This window comes from Macrotis lagotis, chromosome X (assembly GCF_037893015.1).
Source record: "Macrotis lagotis isolate mMagLag1 chromosome X, bilby.v1.9.chrom.fasta, whole genome shotgun sequence".
Taxonomy (NCBI): domain Eukaryota; kingdom Metazoa; phylum Chordata; class Mammalia; order Peramelemorphia; family Peramelidae; genus Macrotis; species Macrotis lagotis.
In genome coordinates, this window is record NC_133666.1 from 96,133,395 (window position 1) to 96,152,045 (window position 18,651).

The following is an 18,651-nucleotide window of genomic DNA, read 5'->3' on the forward strand; positions in this document are numbered from 1 at the left end:
GCGTGTGTGTAGGAGCGCTAGGTGTTGTTGTTACACACTTCCTGTGGTACATTTATGACCGCGGCGGCGATTTCCGGTAGCCGAGCGGAGCCGCTCCTCGGTCGGTGCCTCCCCTCCTCGGAGCCGGGGATCACCCCTCCCCTCCCCCCGCCGCCGCGCCCCGGAGCCCGGGCTGGGGCAGCGGGCGGGCCCCCGGGTGGCAGCCGAGCCGGGGGGCGCGGAGGGGAGGAGCGGCAGCCGCCCCGCCTCCCCCCGCGCTGCCCGCGGCTGTCGCCCCCAGACCTCTCTCCTCCCCTCTCCCTTCGCGGCGCACGCACGCGCGCACGCACAGCCCGGCTCCGGCCCCCCGCGTCCGGCCCCGCGATCCCCGGGTACTCCCCGCGCCCCGGGCCCCTCCTCCGCCGCGCCCCCCGCCCGCATGCCTATGGACACACACCTGCAGGTAGGTGACTCCGGCGGAGCGGGGGGGCAGCGTGCGCCCGGGGGGGGGGGCGCGGGGGCCCGGGGCGCCCTTTGTGTGCGGTGGGCGAGGGGCGGGGGTCGGGGCGGCCGCCCCTCTGCGCCCCTGCTCGCGGGGGCTGAGTGCCAGTGAATGGGCTGAGCTCGCCCATTGTCTGCGGCTGCCCCGGCCAGAGGTCGGGCACGGGGGGAGAAGCCCCCCGCGCGGGGGGAGAAGCCCCCCGCGCCGGCCCACGCGGGGCGGGCCTGGGGGCTGGAAGTTGGAGCCCCGAGGGGGCCGGAGTTGTGCGGAGGGGCGCCCGGGGAGCTCTGAGGGCGGTACTAGTGCTTACGGCACTGAAACAAACACGTGTGCGTGTGCGTGTGTGTGTGCATGTGTGTGCATGTGTGCGTGTGTATGTGTCTGTGCGTGTCTGTGTGCGCGTGTGTATGTGTGTGCGTGCGTGTGTGTGCGCCTGTGTGTGCGCGCGCGCGTGTCCGCGTGTGTGTGTGTGTGTGTGTGTGTGTGTGTGTGTGTGTGTGTCCGTGTGTGTGTGTGTGTGTGCTTTGCTTTCCTACTCTTTTTCCTGCAACTGGAAGGAGGAGAGTGTTAGACCCCTTGTTGCCTTCCAGTTGTTCGGGGGTTATAATTCTGCCACAGATGGAGACCGCTCTGGCCTGGCTGTGTTGGGACATGTGTTTCTGTGTTTGTGTTGTGTGTGCGTGTGATGCTGAGGTGTGTGTGGGGTACGTCCGTTTGTAAGTATGTGTGTCTCTTCCCTGCCTTATTTATTGTTTCTAACGGAGGAGGAAAAAGAAGGGGGAGGAGGGCTCTGTTTTCCCCCTTTATCTGAGGCTGCGCACAGTGACTTCTGTTTGATATCAAATTCATCAAGAAATGTATTCCCCTGGGCAGAATGAGGATGGTTGACAGAAATCAAACCAAATATGCAAGAACTAATTTCAGGTTATTTTGGATCCCAGAGAATGAAAATAGCTATGATTTTTAATTTTGTTTTGTTTAAAAAAAGTAGAACATTTTGTTTTTGCAAAGCGTGGCAGTAAAGTTTTGCCTTTCAGTCCCATTAGGACAAACAGCATAGTATCTACCACATTTTAAATAAATCATTTATTTATGAACAGTAGTTTTTAGGTGTAAGAGGTAGGGGCATAGTATAGAGTTCAGGCCTCAAGAATAGAAAGACTTGGGTTCAGCTCTCATCTGTCATACTCGAGGACTCTGTGACTCTGGACAAATCCATTAACATCTTAGTACCTAAAAGCTCTCTCTCTCTCTCTTTTTTTTTTTTAAAGAATTTTAATGTACTATATGTTCTAGATGGCTTAGGAGTTTCTTCACTCAGAACTCATACTAATGAAATCCCAAGTCTAGAGCAATTAAAGGAATTTTGAATGTTTTTCCTTTTTACTCTTATACCAAACCATTCCTTCTTGTATCTTTTTCCTTTTGTGTGTAAAGGCATAGTAAGTACTTAATAAATGTTATTAACTATTTGTAACAATACCTCAATTTATGTAGTGCTTTAAAGCTTATAAAAATCTTCCATTTTTCTCACAATAACCCTATAGATAATGCAAGCTGGAATTATTTTCACTTAATATATAAGAAAACTGAGGCCTGGTTAACGTGATTTGCTAGTGGTCCACAAACCTGGGAGTCAGAATTGAAACTCTCAGATCTCCTGACAGCACACAAGCTGTTGGGATAGATGGGGGGTACAATCTTTTTTTTTTTTATGTTCTTAAAGTAATGATTTAGTATTTAGGTTTGACAGCAAGTTAATTGTCTTATGAATTATTGCAGAGATGTGCTTGCAGGATATTCAAAATAAAGCATTGAGTTGGAGAAAATTCATTTAAAATTTTAGGCCTTAAAATATATCCAATATTATCTCTTATCAGTATTTGAATCTCTTCACTTCTGGAGCTTAAGATAAAGTTTTTCAGTAATAGGAGAACTGGTGTTGGCTAAGTATTAAGCCTGTTAGTTAAGCTTAAAATTCTAGGTAAGATTTAAAAATAAAATTATAGTGTATGATAAATAGTTTTAATTGCCCACATGCAAAAATGTGAGGCTTTTCTACTAAGCAATAGCTATTTAGTTGGGAGTGCAAAAATATTTTTAAATATTGTTATATCTTCAGAAAGTAGAAATTTTTCAGAAGAGTCTTCAGATTTTTTAATGTTATTGCTTTTAATCTAATTGTATCATATTTTATAAATAATGAAAATTGAGCTTTACAGAAATCAGAAAGATTGTTTTGAATTTCAAAAATAGTGATCTAACAGATTTGTTATGAGATAAAACTGCTAGCTTTTTGCCACCTTTCCTTTCTGTTAAAATAATGTTGCAGCACAAGTATAACTTTACCACATGCTTAAAGAAATAATAACAATACTTAGCATTTATAGCACTGTGTTAAACCCTTCACAATTTTATCTTATTTGATCTACATAGCAACCTTAGGAGAGAGAGAGATCCTATTCCCATTTTACAGATAGGGAAATTGAAGTAAACATTAAACATTTGAACTCTTTGTCTTCCTAGTTTCCTGAGCCTGTGGGTCTATCTATTGTGTCACCTAGCTGCTAGTATAAGACAAATAAATACATTGTACTTTTTTTTTGTTTAATGATAGAATCAGATTTTTAAAAATGTTTTTCATTAATGCTTTTCAAAAATTGCCATCATTTCCTCCATCATTTCTCTTACAACAAAGAAGAGAGGCATAATGAGTCATGTCACTGGACTTGGTATCAAGAAGACTTTATTCAAATTCTGTCTCTGAAATTTTCTTTGCAGTGTAACCCAGAGCAATCACCAACACTCTTTATGCTTCAGTTTCTTCACCTATAAATTGAAGAGAATGCTTGTTGCACTTTATTCAAAGGGTTGTGGTGAAACTCAAATGAGATAATGTATGTAAAGTGTTTTATAAACTTTAAAGCATCATATAAATATTGGCTATTGTTACATTAATAAAGTAAAACAACTAATATATTGACTTTGTGGACAATATAGACCCCATCCCTCAACTGTTTCCACCATATCTCTGCTGACAGAAGAGGGCTATATTTCATTAATAGTCCTCTTGGAGTCACAAACTAGTCTTTTCATTGTTTTCAGTCCTGATGTCTTTTAAGATTGCTTTTATTTATGTTATATGGTAATTGTGTAATGCCTTCTTGGTCTGAATTATTTTAATCATATCAGTTTTTAAAAGTTTAAGTTTCTCTGAATCCTTAATATTCATTATTTCTTAAATAATATTTCACTATATTTACTTATCACAGTTTGTTCTGCTACTTCACAAAAGGTAATCATCTTATTCCCATTTTGCTACTACAAAAAGTGCTACTGTATTCTGTCATCAATCTCCTTACCCAATAATAGAATTGTGGGTCAAAATAATGAATAATTCCAAATTATATATTTTTATTTTTACATTTCTTTTACCCCAGCTACATGCAAAAACAAGCCTCAGCATTTACTTCCAAAACCTAGAGTTCCAAATTCTCTCCCTTCCTCCCACCCCACTCCCCCACATTGAGCAAAACCCATTACTTGGTGTAGTTTTAAGAATGTGTACCCATGAAACCATTACTACTATGGTCATAATTCCAAATTATTTGCAGTCATTTAAATTACCTTTTAAAAATATCCATTACTAGTTTTGAGGCCAAATATATCTTTCATTGCATATTAATAAGTTAATCTTCTTGTTTATGAATGAATTAGTTTTCCATTATTTGACAATCATTAGGGACCACCCCTATCAAGGTAGGGTCAGTTTTTAGTAGACCACATTACCCCATTTTACTTACTTTTCCCCCCTTTTCTTCCTTTTTTCTTCTTCTGTTCCTTCCTTTCTTTTAAGTTTTATCTCATCAAATGAATGCCACTGTGATGTAGCACCTAAGATTACTAATGGTCAGCATTAGAAAATCGGGACATCTAGAGTTATATTCTCCACATCTTCCACTTTAGGACAGTGCAATTTGACCCAAAAGATAAATAACAGAGTACCTCTTTAGTGATGATACCTGGACTTAGTAGCCATTTAAAAAATTTGTATCCCTAGCTTCCTAAGAAAATTCTAAAAATGTATTGGAATCTAGCAGTTAAATCTGGTGTATGATTAATAGAACTGGAAATTGTTTCTTTAGTGAATTCTGGGTCACAGTGTCTTAAGTCAGAAGCCCCCCACCACTACCACTACATTTGGTTGAAAAGAGAAGTGAGTCTTTTGTGATATAAATCATTCCAATTTATTGGACTGAAAGAATATAGGATTTTTTATTTTGAGAAAGTCTGCTTTGGCACCCAGTCTTTTGGTCCTTTTGGAGAAGTCCATTCAGGAGGTCTTAGGTTGCCATTATCTTGCTTTTGTGGATCTGGATAGGCTTTTTTTTGCAATGCAGTGGGGTTAAGTGACTTTTGCCCAAAGCCACACAGCTGGGTAATTATTAAGTGTCTGAAATCAGATTTGAACTCAGCTACTCCTGACTCCAGGGCCAATGCTCTATCCACTGTGCCACCTAGCTGCCCCTTGGGTAGGCTTTTAAAAGATTTCTTATACATTTCAAAAATATCTTGGCCTTAGAAAGGTGGGAAACCATAGAGCATCTCATAAAAAAAAACAGCTTTCACATGTCAACAGACTATTGTTTGGTCTTAAAGTTTTTTTCAATACTTCAGGAGACAAATTCTCAGAATTATCATAGAAAGTGGATATGGTTTGTTCTGGCTCCATTCCTTTTTTATAACACTCCAAATCAGTCAACACAACATGACCCTGGAAATCCAAAAAAAAGTTCTCAGAGAAGTACCCATAAATGATGTTCAGAGATAACTGGTTATCCAATCGCACTGGCCACCTGGAGAACATAGAGTTGAGCTTGAGGTTCTAGGAAACAGGGCTCCCCCTGCAAGTGGAAGAAGACCTCTCCTCTCCTGATGTAGTCTAGGACAAAATAGAACTTCTTTGAAATCTGAAAGGAGCTCCATCAGGAAAGGGTGTATCATGTTCTTTAGGTGTACATTGTGCTCTGTCATAAGGTGATTTTGCTTTTTCAAGATTGATTTCTTCTCTAACACTTAGAGAAGAAAATTTCCCACCAAACTTGAATTTGGCCAAGAAAACTTTTTCCAGTCACTTTTTTTAAAGATTTTATTTGAGTTTTACAATTCTCCCCCCCCCCCCATTCTTGCTTCCCTTCCCTTCCTCCCCCCCCCCCCCCAACACGGAAGGAAGGCAGTCTGTTAGTCTTTACATTGTTTCCATGATATATATCCAATCACTTTTAGGAAGATATAGTCTGTTGACCTGGCATCTGAATTTGCTGGCTGAAGGTGCCAAGTTGATATTTCCATTGTGTTTGAGATCTGGAAGGTAGGATCTGCAGAAGGATCAGTAGTAAAACAGCAAATCTGTCCACAAATTCAGTATCTTTGGAATCGTTTGCCTACTCATTTGCCAGATCCCTTGGTCTATAAGATCTTGCTTCTGAAAAGAAACAATCAACCAATTCCACATACTGTACTTAAAAGGAAGAATTTTTGCCTTTTTTTCCTTTTACATCTAAAAATGTTATAGCATTGGAGAAATCCAAATAGGTCATATTGTTTGATCTGACTGAATTAGCTGATTTCTGCTTAGATGGCCAGAGGGAAGATAGTCAATGAAATTTGCTAAAGGTTTACCATAAGTCTTCCCCCCCCCACTTTATTTGTTAACATTTTATTTGTTTTCCAATTATATACAATAGTAATATGTACCTATTACTTTTTGTAAGGTTTTGAATTTTACAATTTTTCCCCCATCCTCCCTTCCCGCCCCCCCCCCCGTCCCACAGAAGGCTGTCTGATAGTCTTTATATTGTTTCCATGCTATACAGTGATGTAAACTGAATGTGTTATAAGAGTAAACATAACCCCCCCCCCCCCAAGAAGATAAAAAACTTCAAGAATAGAGGGAGAAAAAAGTCTGTATTCAGATTCCAATGGCTCTGTCTCTGGGGTGAGTTGCTTTCTTTATCATAAGTCCACCAGAGAAGTTGCTTCAATATTTTCCCCACAGTTGCTATTACTAGCTGTACCTCCACTCTATTTCTCCCTACTCTCATTTATTCTATTCTCTCTCTCCTTTCATCCTGGCCCTGTTCAAAAGTATGTTGAATCTGAGTACCCTCTCCCTTGATCTTCCCTCTTTTCTATCACCTATTCCCCCCCCTTCCCTCCTCCCATTTTCCCTTATCCCATCCCTTTCTTCTTATTTTTCCTCTAAGGGTAAGATAGATTTCCTTGCCCTATTAAGTGTGTATGTTATTTCCTCTCTGAGCCATTTCTGATGAGAATGAAGCCTCACTCATTCCCGCTTGTCTTCCCCCTTTCCACTCCATTGAAAAAGCTTTTTTTTGACTCTTATATGAAATTTCTTAGCTTCTTCATCTCCTTTTCCTTCCTCCCAATACTTTCCTTTATCACCCATTGAATCCATCTTTTTACTATATTATACCATTATATTCTGCTCCTTTCTGTGTCCTGTCTATATATGCTCCTCGTAACAGCTCTTATAAATGAGAAAGTTCATATAAGTTATCAATATCTTCTTCCTATGCAAGAATACAAGCAGTTCAATATCATTAAGTTCCTCATAGTTATTCCTTCTCTTCCACTCCCTCTGTGGCTCACCAGAGTCCTGTACATGGAGATCAAACTTTCTGTTCAGCTCTAGTTGTTTCAGTAGGAAAGATTGAAAGTCCCCTGTTTCATTGAAAGTCCATCTTTTCTCCTGAAAGAGGATGTTCAGTTTTGTTGGGTAGTTGATTCTCAGTTGTAAATCAAAATCTTTTGCCTTCTGCAATGTCATATTCAAATCCCTATGAGCCCTTAATGTAGATGCTGCCAGATCCTGTGTAATCCCGACTATGGAACCTCGGCAGTTGAATTGTTTGTTTCTGGCAGCTTTTAGAATTTTCTCTTCAATTTGGGAGTTTTGGAATTTGGCTATAATATTCCTGGAAGTTTTTCTTTAGGGATCTCTTTCAGGAGGTGACTGGTGAATTCTCTTGATTTCTATTTTTATCCTCTGCTTCTAGGATCTCAGGGCAATTTTGCTGTATTATTTCTTGAAAAATGAAGTCTAGGCTCTTCTCCTGATCATGGCTTTCAGATAGTCCAGTAATTTTTAAATTATTTCTTCTGCATCTGTTGTCGAGGTCAGTTGTTTTTCCAATGAGATATTTCATATTTTCTTCTAATTTTTGGCTTTTTTTGGAAAAGTTTTATTTCTTCTTGATTTCTTGCAAAGTCATCATTTTCCTTTAGTTCCATTCTGCATTTGAAGGAGTTATTTTCTTCAGACAGCTTTTTTTAATCTCCTTTTCGAGCTGGCCAATTCTGCTTTTTAAGGCATTCTCCTCCGCATTTGTCTTTTGTTTTGCTTTTTCCATTAGGCCCAAACTGGTTTTAAACATTATTTTCTTCAGTATTTTTTTGTACTTCTTTCACCAAGCTTTTGATTTAGGGTTTCATGATTTTTCTGCCTTGCTCTCATTTCTCCTCCCAATTTTTCCTCCATCTGCCTTAATTGCTTTTCAAAATCTTTTTTGAACTCATGCATAGTCTGAGTCCATTTTCTATTTCTCTTGTAGGTTTTGGGTATGGAAGCTTCGATTTTGTCATCATCTGAGTATGTGTTTTGATCTTCCATGGGACTAAAGTAATTCTGTATAGTCAGATTTGGCTTTGGGTTTTTTTTTGGGGGGGGGATACCCCCCTTAGACCTTTATTCCGCCAAGGTCTTATGCTCTCTTTTCTGTGTTTTGATATGTAGATCACCCCTCCACCCCAATAATTCCCTCTGCCCTGGAGCTATAAGGAGGGTCCTGCTATCTTAGTATGGAAGCCCAAACTGCAACCTGGATCTGAGTGTAGGCAAACAGCTGAGTCCTACCCCAAGGGTGAGCAGAGAAATCTTTGCAGTCTTCCCTAACCCCTCTCCGTCTCTGGGGGTGCAGGCTGCCTTCTCCAGATTCTCCCTGCAGATTCTGTGGCCAGTGCTCCCTCTGGAGCAGAGTTCTCTCATTGCCCCTTCAAGCTGCTGCCAGTGATCTCTGGGCTGAGCTGGTCTGGGCTGGGCTGTGCCACGGCTTTTTTTTTTTCAACCCTTGGTCCTGGTGAAACACGCCTTTCCTGCGGAACTTCTAAGTTATCTTGAACTGGGAAAATGTATCACTCAGTCTTTCTGTGTGTTCTGCCCCTTTAAATTTTGGCTATAGTCATCATTTGTTGGTTTTTGGAGTTTGAGGGGGAAGGAGTTCCCGGGAAATGCTGCTTTCCCGCTGCCATCTTGGCTCCATCCCCTACCATAAGTCTTGACAATAAGACTCAAAACTCTCAAAATTCCTTCTAGTGGCAAACACTAGTCCACATTGTCTTCTTATTCTTTAGTCTTTTAGCCTGGGCTTCAGTTTATTAGCTCTTTGTAGTGTTATGAAGGCAAATTAACCATGTAAATTACTTATTTATATGTTGAGAAGCATGTAGTGATGATAATATTTAATAGATATTGTGTAATCTTAATATTAACAGAATCTGACCTGAATTGGCAGCTTAAGAACTCTTTTAAGAGAAGCACCATAATTAATCCTTACTTGGTCTTTGTTATCTTCTTGATATTGTCAACAAATCACTTTTTTAAAAAAATGCAAATTAGCTAATTTTTACTTTTATCATAAGCATTATTATGAAATAACTCTCATTGCACCTTTTTCTCTTTTGATTTGCCCTGGCCAGCTACTATTTGTTAATCATATAATTATTTCTCTTTGAGTTTGAATTTTTTTCTGCTCCTTTTCAATCTTTTGGCAAATAAATACTAGGTCCCAGTCATCTACAGGGTTTGTAAAATAAGATTTTGTTTAATGTATAAGCTTATTATATATTAACTACAATGACTGACTTTTCAGAAACAATAATGATGGCCATATTTACTAAGCTTTAAAATTAATTGACTTTGTTGGCATCTATAATGCTTGATAATTTTCAATGCTACCTCATTAAAACCAGCTTAAAATATTCACAAGTAGTGAATAAAAAGTGCAGTCCTCTACATAAGGATGATTAGGCATCTTATTTTTTCACCATTCCATAACATTGGTATAACTTAACTGGGAAAGATGCTACTTTTAGTGGGCTCCTGCTGTTTTGAATCTGAGAGGAGTAGACAGTAACCTTCATAATGATTTTTATTTTACATTGGTTTAAGTAGATTAGTAGCACTTAAACATTTGCTCCAAAATGATTCCCATAAGAATTTAGCTACCAAATATGTGAAATTGGCTTCAGAGAAATGTTTCCTCTTAAATGCTATCATTTTGTTGCCTCTTTAAAAAAATAAAATAGAGGAGCTGAAGGTTGGAGAGCAGCCATTTATTTTAAACAGATTTTTTTTGACAATTCATGTTTGTAAGGAAACCTGTTTGAAATATTTACACAAAACATAGAAGTCTGTGACAACTTGAAGCTTTTCTACAATAAAAAATTTCATAGGATATAAAGATTAATTTTCATAGACAGGTATTTCTTGACCTTGGTTCTGATTTGTTGATTTATGACCTTTATTTAGTAGTATGATTGGAAAACTCTTTTGCAAGACTGAAATCAAAATCTACAATCTACTTATGCTCTGGTTGGTTTCCTAGGTAACAAATGTACTGCAGAGATTTCATAATGAGGCCCTGGGTTGGTTAGTTATAGCGAAAATTTAGTGGTTTGATGAGACTGAGTTCCCAATTTAAATAAGAGGTCAAGGGGTGGCTAGGTGGCGCAGTGAATAGAGCACTGGCCTTGGAGTCAGGAGTACCTGGGTTCAAATCTGACCTCAGACACTTAATAATTACCTAGTCATGTGGCCTTGGACAAGCCACTTAACCCCCATTGTCTTGAAAAATCTAAAAAAAAATAAGAGTTCAAGAAATGAAAAGGATTGAAAAATTTTAGGGTCTTTTAAATCTGCTTTGTAGAAAGTTTAGCATAAATATCTAGAGAAAGGAAAAATATATAGAGATGTTCAAGTCATTTAGTTTGAGAAGTCCTATTTAAGCAACTAGAAAAAAATTATACTTCCTATTAGTAGTGCTTTAACAATCCTTCCATTAACAAGAAAGATCATAAATTGGACCTTAGAGGTTATCTAGTTCCCTTCATGCCTTCCATACCCTCCCTTCCCCACCCCCTCAATGTTCTTAGATACACACCAGAGTTCTTAACAGTTTTACAATCTTCTTAAAAGCAGCAATCTATTGTGGTACTTGTGATGAACTGATAAAATTTTAGAAAAAAATTTTATTATGACCATTCTCAGAGCATATTTTCAAAGTATTCAAAGTTAATTGGGATTGTCATTCTGTGGTAATCCCCACTGCAATGGTAGGTACAGTGGTACCTTGATACTCATTAATTCATTCTAGAACTCTTGAAGAATGATGAAACCAATGAGTTTTTCATATGGAAACCATGTTTTCCATAATAAATAACAATTGGAAATGACTCATGAAAGTTTCTCAAGAGTTTTCACCTTTTGCTGGCCTAATATTAAGTAATGAGGTTGTTTTATATACATAACCTTAAAACTAAATCAATAGATCTCAAAGAGGATCATGATAACAGAAGGGTGATAGGATGATATGCAATTGAATTAGATTTAATTGAGGGGGTGGTGTGTAAAGTCACTAGCCTCCAGAGCCATCTGGGGCCAGTGGCCAGATGTGAATCGGGACAATTGAAGATGGACTTAAATGCAGTGAGAGACCTTGGTCTTTTAAAACTAAGGTCTTTCCCAGGTCACAGTTTGACTGAGGCAAAGTGCAATTGGTAATTAAGGTTAGGAATTTGAGAGAGATGTGGAAAGAGGACAAGAATGGCCACTTTTGCTTAGTCCAAAAAAAAAAATTAAACTGGGAGGGCAAGATCTTCAGGGCTTCTCAGTGATTAAGGCGGGCAAGTAAAAATGAAATTTTTTGTAGTCCCTTTTTCATGATTTAACCCCCTCCCCCAAACAATTTGGAAGAGAAGGTCATCTGAATGTCTGACCAAAACAGAAAAAAAAAATGCTATTTACATCCATTCTATACCAGGCACAAACAATGAGCAAGTGGGCTTAGCTTGGGGTTCTGCAGTGTCCTAGGAACTAGGACAATGTCCTATGAGCTACCTGAGTGAGAGCAAGTGATAAGTGATAAGCTTTCTGAGAAGCATTGTGACTCATACAAGTTCTAGCATGTTCAATGAGTTTCGAGCAATGGCTTGAATTTTTTTTTAAGTCAAATTTTTCTAGTCAAAATGCAACAAGTAACTGATTGACGAGTTAGACTAGTTTGCAAGGTACCACTGTACTATCATCCTTTAAGATGACACATTGCCCAAAGGGTTCTCTCTTCTGTATGGACCCATTTTTGTATCAGTGAAAAATTCCTCGACTTCATTTTTTTCATATTATTTGATTTTCTTTTAATGCTAGTTGAGTACATTTCCTGGTGCCATAGAATTTCTAATAGTAGAGGCAGGGAGGTAGAACAGAAATAGAGTGCAAGTTGTGGAATTAGGATGAATTGAATTCAGATTTTACTTCATATACTTTCTCGTTAAACCTCTGTCTCTCAGTTTTGTCAGTGGGGATAACAACAGGGTTGTTCTGAACATAAAGTGAAACAAAATTTGTATTGTGTTTTAAAAACATTAAAGCAGTGTATGAATGTTATTTTTATGCTTTATTTCCATTTTGTTTCAATTTGACAAACATTTATTAAATGCCTGCTGCATGCAAAGGCATTGTACTAGGTTTGAGAAAATAGATGAACATGGTTCCTTCCCTTTAAGGATAAACAGATATAAGATGTGTATATAAAAATAAGAAATAATTAGAATATACATTAAATACAGTGGTAAAATCATAGGAGCAGGAAGGTAATACCTGTGGCCAATAGCTCTAGTGAGCACACCAGCTTCTTTTGCTAGGAGGCAGCTTAAAGGTAGTAGATAAAATCAAGAAGAGTTTGTTCCTCTGGGTTGGTATTTAGATTGCTCTATTAATTGGAAGAAACAGGGAAAATTGTCCAGGTAGCTAGACAGACAATGCTCATTTACAGGGAGATGTCAATTGTTTCTTTTCTTCTCCCCTCTGACATAATCAGCTGCCCAGCCACAGTATAACGGACCAGCCTAAACACCTGCTCTGACGTCTGGCTTTTACTTACTGCCTTAAGAGAGGATCTGGCTACCTCATTAAGACTGCTGACGACACCTCATCTTCCTAATGGAGTCAAATGCATAAGGAAAGACAAACGGATGGTAGGAAGGATTAATAGGGAGGGATCAAGGATGGAGTCATAAAGGACTCCAAGGTTAGCTTCTTGAAAGAAAAGAATTTTTAACAGAAATACAGAAGGAATCTCTTACAGGCTTGCACAAAAAATACAAAGGAGGTATATATCTTCTCTTGGTGCTTAATTAAAGCATTTTGATTGATTGATAAAATGCAATGAAGGTTGAGAGACCACAATAAAATATGGAAGAAGAGTGGATAGATTGGTTTGATTGGCATGCAGGGTATATAAGTGGAAATAAATAGCAAATAAGAAAAGAGAAGTGTGTTACAGTTAAATAATGGAGGACTTTATGCTCACCATGTTTGAATTTGTTAGGTGAAGAGAAGCTGCTGAAGGTTTTTAAGAAGGGCCATAAATGATCAAAGCTCTGCATTAAGAAAATTATTAAAGGATGGACTTGAGCAGAGGAAACCGAAGGTTATAATGATAATTCAGAGGTGAAATAACCAGTCAATAAACATTTATTAAGTGCTGTCCGTGTGCCAGAATCTGAACTAGGCAAGATCATATTAGGAGTTGACAAAAATAATGGTGATAATAATTCACAATTTTATAGCACTCTTAAATATTACAAAGTATTTCCCATTGTTTTATATGGAGTTCATATAGGGGGTAGTTATGTGGTATAGTGGATAGAACTGACCTCTCTAATCCAGAAAGAACCTCTTTTAATTTGGCTCCTACTGGCCATATGACTCTAGGTAAGTCATGATAACCTCTTGATGCCCCAGACAACTCTCTAAAAGTCAAAAAGAAAAGGCAAAGAAAATATAGACTTTCTTTGGCAATAGGAAGTTCCTTACCAAGAACTTCCTATATACCCATAAAGTCATAGATTCGTTCTCTATCTCTTTGTATACTTTATATAAAGAACACTTAAGTTTACAAAGCAAAGGCAGGTATTATTAAACCTATTTTCTAGATGAGGAAATAGTCTCAGAGAGCTTAAGCATTTAGAGCTTAGCTTACCCAAAACACATATAAAAACCCGTGCTCTTCTGACTACTCCACGCTGACCAGTACACATATGAGAGAGAGAGAGAGAGAGAGAGAGAGAGAGAGAGAGAGAGAGAGAGGAGATAATTGAGAGAGATGAGTCAAATGAAGAGAAGGTATTGAAGTTGAGTTACCTGGAAGAGCTAAAATTGATCTTAACAGCCAAAAAAGTTAGGTAAAAGGATGAATTTAAGGGTTTGCACTATATTGAGTTTGATGGGATGGGTGAGGCATTCAGATATTTATGTGCAATGGAAAATGCCAGCCTGAATCTCTGAAGACGAAAACTTCAAGTATAGGTGTGGAGGGTACCTGATTAGAGCAAATAAATGAAGCCATAGGTAGGGATGAGATGACAGAAGTCAGAAAGGAAAACAAGGAGAAAGTAGTAAAAAGTGGGAAGGAGAGATGTTCAATAATGTTGAATTCCACAAAAAAGGTCAAAGGACGATAATTAAGAAAAACACACTGAATTTGTCAGGACCACAATTATACAAAATGATTAAAATGTGGTCTGGAAGATCTTCAGGTAGAACATACATGGTGGTGACATTACAAATGATTTGCCTTCTACCTGTGGTGAAGGGAATTAGATGACAGGCAGAAGAGGTTGTAATATCTCTGGAGATGAGATGATACTAGAAAACTTTAAACTTCTAAAATAGAGTTCTTTTCTAGTGTTCTGACATTCTCTGGAATTTGATACAATAGTCTGTAGTAGTACTCTAGGATTCTTCAGAATAATAATAGCTAGCAATTACATAGTACTTTATAACCTATAATGTTTAAAACTGAACTCATCTTTCCTCTCAAATGCTTCCCTTTTCTTAACTTCCCTATTACCAGAGCTCATAACTGCGTTGTTATCCTTGATTCCTTACTCTGTTTCTCATACATGGATCCCTCCCCACCCCTAGCTAATCTGTAGCCAAGGACTGTGGATTCCAACTTTGTAAGGTCTCTGGATTATGCCCCCATTCTCTTCTGACAACCATTTTCCAGATGAAATCCCTACTCACCTCACACCTGGACCATTGTAATAATCTGTTGGTTGATCTGTCTGCCACAAATCTTTCCCCTTCTCCCTTATGCCTTCTCACTCCCCCCCCCCCCCACCCAGTACCTTCTCCACTCTGCTGCCAAAGTGATTTTCCTAGAGTGCAAATTTCACAATCCCTGCTCAGTAAACTTCAATATCTTTGTTACCTCTAGGATCAGATAGATTCTTTGTTTGGCATTAAAAGACATAGCCTGTCTTTTCCATTTCACCTTAGCCTGTTTCTTTCATCTTATACCTTGTCACGCACATGTTCTGTGATACCATGACACTGGCTTCCTTACTGTTCCTTAAAACAAGACATTCTAGGAATTTTTGCTAACTGTACTCCATGCTTTTCCAGCTAATCTCTGCTTCCTGGCGTTCTTCAAGTCCCAGCTAAAAACCTACTTTCTACAATAAATAAATAAATTAATTTATGCTAGTACCTTCTCCTTTGTAGATCATTTCCAATTTATACTGCATATACCATGTCTGTGGTTGTTTACATGTTTTCTTCCCACATCAGACAGTGAGCCCTTTGAGATCACGGACTGTTTTACCTTTCTTTACATCAACAGCATTTAAGACAGTGCCTAGTCCATAGTAGGTGATTAATAAATGTTTATTGATATGGTTTGCAAAGCACTTTACATGTTATGTCTGTTGAGCTTTATGCTTTTATTACCCTCATTCTACAGATGGGGAAAGTGAGAGTCACAACTAGTCTTTCACTTAACTTCATTCATAGCAATACAGAAATAAGTGCACTCTCATTCCTGGATTCCTACCTCCCAAAAATGTCTTCAGGTCATTGAGAGTACATGATCTGCCTTCCAGTTTATTAATGATTAGTCTTAAAACCAGGCTAATATTGAGTTCAAAATAGACCTGGTTCTCATCTTTATAACTGGGTTACTGCTATTCTTTTACCTGATGACTGTATCCTGCAATTAACTTTTGTATTTTGTTATTGTTTGATCATTTCCAGTTGTTTTGGCTTCATCTAGCAAAGATACTGGGGTGGTTTGCCATCTCCTACAACTCATTTTATAGATGAGGAAACCGAGGCAAATAGGGTGAAGTGATTGAAACAGCATTTGAACTCAGGAATATGAGTTTTCTGGACCCAGCACTCTATCCCCTACCTAGCTGTCCTAACTTTTCTCTATACAGTCAAGCTTTCATTATATATCTACCTTGCTTCAGAATCTATAGTTTGTCTCATCATAAATGTATCTAGTCAAGATCAAACTCTGTAATTTGGTCTAAAAGAGTGATATTTATTGGGGTGGCTAGGTGGCACAGTGGATAGAGCACCTGCCCTGGAGTCAGGAGTACCTGAGTTCAAATCCGGCCTCATACACTTAATAATTACCTAGTTGTGTGGCTTTGGGCAAGCCGCTTAACCCCATTGCTTTGTAAAAAAAAAAAACAAAAAAAAAACCTAAAAAAAAAGTGGTACCTTGTATATTGCTGGAATTTTCTTTGGTGGTGGGATCCTGTCTAGCTGTTGTTAATAAATAAGCTAGCATAGGCCATGGACAGTTGGAGAAACTGTAGTTTATTTATTTTCTCAAGAGTATTACACATCTCAAAAGTAGTTGATAGAAACCTGTTTCTGATAATTACCAGGTGACATATTTATGAAAAATATTATATGTTTCTTTCAGCAGTTTGGTCTGCATCATTCACAGAGCGAGTAAATGGGAACCACTCTTATTGAAGAGGAGGTTTACATTATTACTGAGGAAAGATTTTACATTTTGTAGCATAACCATTTTTACACTAGACCAAAGAAAATAGTGCCTTCTTTATGTAGTTAACTGAATAAAGAGAAGGGGATAGCTTCTTTGAGCTATTAAAGTCCTTTGGAGTTCCTTTTTGTACAATGATTAACAGGAAGGGAAATATTGAGACATTTTGTTTTAAGAGGCCACTTTTAGCTCTTAGAATAGTCTTTCAACACTATCCAGTTTTATTTTCCACTATTCTCTAACAAGTATCTCCTACTTTATCAGACTCCTCCCTCTTCTGTGAATTCACTTTTTTTACAGTGATCTTCCACAGAAATAAAAGTCTGACAGTTTTTTCAAACTTCCTCTCAACTCACACTTCTAGGAAGCTTTTTGCAAATTAATTATTCACTTTTGGATATTTCTATAATAAATTCCATAACAAAATGTAACATACATTTTGATGCTCTGACACATGTACTTTTTTCTGATAAGATTATAATTTCCTTGAAGAAAGGGACTTTATTATATATATTTTTTATTTCACAAGGTGGTAATATTTGAATTAAATGAGATCCCTAGAATTATATTTGAAACTCTGATGGGGCAGCTATTTATTAGAAAGGGTAAAAACTACTAGAATAAATGGGTTAATTAATGATGTCAAAGTTTATTTAAATTCTGAGGAAACTTTGGAACTGTTTCTTTATTACAGATCAATATTTTTGATAGACATAAAGCAGTTTTAAGTATTTTTTAATATCTATGAACCTAGACCATATAACGTATGGGGAATTTGTTGATCCTTAAGGGTAGAAGGAATTTCCATGATAATAGTTCCCTGTACCTGATGAAATCAAAGATTTGCCCCCTTCTAAAAAAACATGATGTTACTAATAATTTAAAAAATATGTAAAGTACTTGCAAGATAAAGTTTGGATCTACTCTTCCTTTTTATTGACAGTATAAATTTAATAATACACCCTATCTCTTGGTTCATCCTTCACATTTTCAACTTGTGTAAGTGACTTTTCTTCCCTACTTTTCTAAATTTTACTTCTTTGTTGTTTTGCGTAGCTTTTTGAGTAGGTGGGTGAGGAAACCCCAAATGGGACTATGAAGAATTGGACAGGATTAAATAACAACAAAAACTAGGTTTTGTAGCACCATATTGGCTTGCTTTTTCTCTCTCATAGCTGAAAAGTGAATAAGCTTCTAGATAAAAAACTATTGTATTCTTAAATATGATTTAAAGTGTGTGTGTGTGTGTGTGTGTGTGTGTGTGTGTGTTTGTGTGCGTGCACATCCATGTGTGGACAAATTTTGTGACAATTTTTGTTTTTAGGGAATAAAATCAGAAATTATAATGTAAGCCAGCGAGAAAGTATGTTTCAATTTCCACCCCATTGCCTAAGATGAATTACAACTATCTCATCTAAGCTTCAGTGCTTTGGTAAAATACTTTTAGAGGCTAGTTATTTCTTCCCATGGGGACAAGGTCATAAATGAGTGATTAGCTAAATAATAGTACCACAGGTTTCTGTAAGATGGTATTTGGTTGTATATCCAATTAATTAATGAACATTAAGTGCTGACTGTATCGATTAAGTCCAGATGATTAAAAAAAGGTAATAATCTTTACCTTCATTGAGCTTACATTCTATTCAGGGAAATAACATGCACATGTCTAAGTAAATATATAAATATAGCCAAAGTAAATTAAAGGAAAGATGAGGAGGGAGAGGAAGTAGCAGCTGAGGAAGAAGAGAAATGGGAAAGGTTATTATCCAGTCATTTTTCAGTCATGTTTGACTCCTTGTCACTCTATTAGAGGCTTTCTTGGCAAAGATACTGAAGTGGTTTGCCATTTCCTTCTTCAACTCATTTTATAGATGTGTAAATTGAGGCAAATAAGGTGAAGTGATTTGTCCAGGGTCACACAGCTAGTGTCTGAGTTCAGATTTGAACTCAGGAAGCTGAGTCTTCCTAACTTTAGATGCAGTTTTATCCACTGTGCCACCTAGCTGCTGT

At 37.9% G+C, this 18,651-nt stretch overlaps 1 protein-coding gene across 3 annotated transcripts in view; it reads left to right on the forward strand.

Annotated features, from left to right (window-relative positions):
- Positions 1 to 236: 236 nt before the first annotated feature.
- KIAA1958 (KIAA1958 ortholog) overlaps positions 237 to 18,651 on the forward strand; it is a 250,101-nt gene continuing 231,686 nt past the window's right edge. For 2 of the 3 annotated variants that reach the window (XM_074207492.1, XM_074207491.1), the window contains exon 1: positions 237 to 442. The gene's annotated coding sequence lies outside the window, so the exon portion shown is untranslated. The remainder of the gene's footprint in view (positions 443 to 18,651) is intronic. The other variant, XM_074207490.1, reaches the window with a different exon arrangement.